The sequence below is a fragment of the Tiliqua scincoides genome, chromosome 3 (genome assembly GCF_035046505.1).
Source record: "Tiliqua scincoides isolate rTilSci1 chromosome 3, rTilSci1.hap2, whole genome shotgun sequence".
Taxonomy (NCBI): Eukaryota; Metazoa; Chordata; class Lepidosauria; order Squamata; family Scincidae; genus Tiliqua; species Tiliqua scincoides.
This window is the reverse complement of record NC_089823.1, coordinates 234,232,332-234,235,152: the sequence shown is the minus strand read 5'-3', so window position 1 is coordinate 234,235,152 and position 2,821 is coordinate 234,232,332. Positions and strand designations below refer to the sequence as shown.

General features: G+C 51.4%; 1 pseudogene; it reads right to left on the bottom strand.

Annotated features, from left to right (window-relative positions):
* Window positions 1-1,679: 1,679 nt before the first annotated feature.
* Window positions 1,680-1,799, bottom strand: LOC136646322 (5S ribosomal RNA; annotated as a pseudogene).
* Window positions 1,800-2,821: the final 1,022 nt, after the last annotated feature.

Here is a 2,821-nt window from a genome sequence, read left to right as displayed (position 1 = left end):
CAGGCCAGCAACATACTGCCACCAATATCTATCCTCAGCCTGTCCTTATCATGCCCTGGCCAGTCCTGATCCCAGCCCCAACCCTCCTCCAGAATGCCCCCTCATCAGTGGGGGTAGATGTTATGCACTTGCACTGATGAAACACAAGTTCCATCAGCACAAGGCCTGGGTAGGATTGGGCTGTAAAAGAGGCAGCTTCCTTAGAATTCATCCAGGAACTGCATAGCTGAAAAACTATCTCCAGGAAAGGACTTTGAAGAAATTGCTTCCCCTTACTCATGGGAAGTGATGAAAAGTTCTCGTTGGTTGAGTGCTTTGCATTGACGCAACGCTTGAAGTTTCAGCTCAGTTTAGTCTCTGCAAGAGCAGAAGTTCCCTTATTTCTGCAGTTCTGAACCAACAAAGTCTCTCTCCCTCCTGGTCAGAATAGGCAGGGTCAGATCTGTGCCGGATTGACGGCCGCGGAAATGGCAGGCTCTCTGTGTCAGCCATGCTCTCAGTCCCTCCATAGCTTTGCAACACAGGACCCTGGCCAGCAGGGTTGTCTCGAGAGCCCCTTTGCGTCTCTGTAGTGAAATATTCATGGTTCTCAATGAAGAGTTAATTTAATTGCGCTGACAAGCAGCTGAATAATTTAGGGCCCTCTTCGCACACAGGTTTTGAACAACATCATTAGCGCCCTGATCTGTGGGCAGGGCAGGAGCAGAGAGCTCTGGCTGCGCAAATAGGTGCAGTGAACCACTGCAAAATGCAAAGGCCCAGCACTGAACTGGATGTCGGTTGAAGTGTAGCACAGGAAGAAGCAAGACCTGGAATCCATGCATGGCTGTGCTTCCCCACTGAGGTCTGCTCTCAGTGTCAATTTAACCCTTTTCAGTCTTCAGTTAATATGAAAAGTTGCCACATGGCCATTAGAGTGGTCCACTAGTGGTCCATTAGAGCAAGTACCACTATGCACACAAGCTGACTGAGGAAAGTGGTTTATGGATTGCTCCCAAGTAGCACCTCTAGGAGACCGAAATGGACCTTCCAACTTCGCCATGGATTCATTGTGCGGCCTGGGAAGAGCAACAATTTTTCAGGGGCCATTTATTGCACCAGAAATGTGCTTGATCAAAATGTTCCTCCTTTACAGTTGCTGAAACACATAACATTTCCCAAGACATGACTTGATGATGGGAAAATGCCTTCCTTCAGTCAAAACAGTAACTACACAATTTTGTGGCTCAGAAAATGTGGCATCTACTTCCTGCCACTACTGCACTCATTTCCAGGGGTGCAGTGGAAAGTGTTGACGTACAGGAGCTGTTAATGACATTCTCATAGTCCAGCTGTGCCCCATAGTCACAGCCCCAAAGTCAAGCCATACACCCCCAGAACCAAGCCAAGGAGAGACTTCAGAAGGCAACCTTTAGTCAAAAGCCCAGATTAGAGGGAGGCTGAAGATCGGGAAAATTAAATGCTCTCCTCTCTAAGTCCTGCTCCATATTGCCCATCCCATGCTGAATTGCTTAAGCCTGGATTGTTTAAGGTTAAATTGCTTAAGATTGGATTGCTGAGGGCTGACACAAAAGTTTCAAATATTATGATGTACACAGGGGTCAACCCATTACTCTTGAAAGAAGCAAAGTGCTCCCCTGCCCGGTTGGCAACCTTCAGTCTCGAAAGACTATGGTATAAGCCTACAGCACCCAGTATTCCCAGGCAGTCTCCCATCCAAGTACTAACCAGGCCTGACCCTACTTAGCTTCCGAGATCAGACAAGATCAGGCATGTGCAGGGTAACAGTTGCTGTAGTCCCCTGCCCATTTCTGCAGCATACTGGGAATTTAGATGAATCTAGATATCTGACATTGGACTTATCCTGGGGGCCTGCCCAGCGCGGAGCTGTGCAAGGGCGCCAAGGTGGCTGAGAATGAAGCCTCTGGTGGTGAGCATAAGGGAACCACCCCACCGTCCATGGAGGCTGTGATGCACGTCAAGGAAGCCGTGCTTGACCCAGAAGCAGCAAGGAGCCGTGGGCATAGCCCACCAATAAGCATTGAGGCAGAGTGATGGGGAACAGCCAGCCATGGCTGTGCACGCCAAACATGGGTTCCATCAGGAGGGGGATGGTGGGGCCTGTCAAGGGGAGTTTAGGGAGGCGGGGGTGGAGACCTAGAAGGGGTGGGGATCCTGGCCCAGCAGATAAAAGGCAGCAGGCTCATGAGGAAGGAGCTGATCTTCCCGTCCAGAGGGTGCGCAGGACCCACAGTCTGCCGTACCTCCGAAATCCCAGGAAAGACAAGAAGGAGACCACTGGAGGAGAAGAGCAGGTGCTGCAACCCCCTTCCCAGTGACAATTCTGAGGCTTTGCACAGGTCATCTCATTGAGGTGCAACTGCCCAGAGTTAGAACAGCAAGGGCAGCCCCACCCCAAACCCGGCACAACGGCTCTCCTTCTCCTGCCCAGCCCATCTGAGTAGGAGGCCTGGATCTGCCCCCTCCTCTGTAGGATCCTGCGCTAGACTAAGTGGTCACTTGCTGCATTCATTAAACAGCAGCTGAGGTGTGCAATCTGCGCCTGGGTTGTAGGAGTTGGCATGTGCCAGTGCTGCTGTGCTGCTGAGGTCATCCCCCATCTTGTCCCTGAATTTCTGCCAGCCGGGGTCCATCAATGGCTGGTTTCTGGGCCTCACACTGATGAACGCATTCCACAGAACAGTGGAGCCGTCTGCCACAGGAACGGCCCATGCCATGTGCTGGCAGACCTTGCAATCCACCAGTGTGATGCGTGAGTAGGACTGGGCCATTTTAGTCTAGACCAGTGGTTCCCAAACTG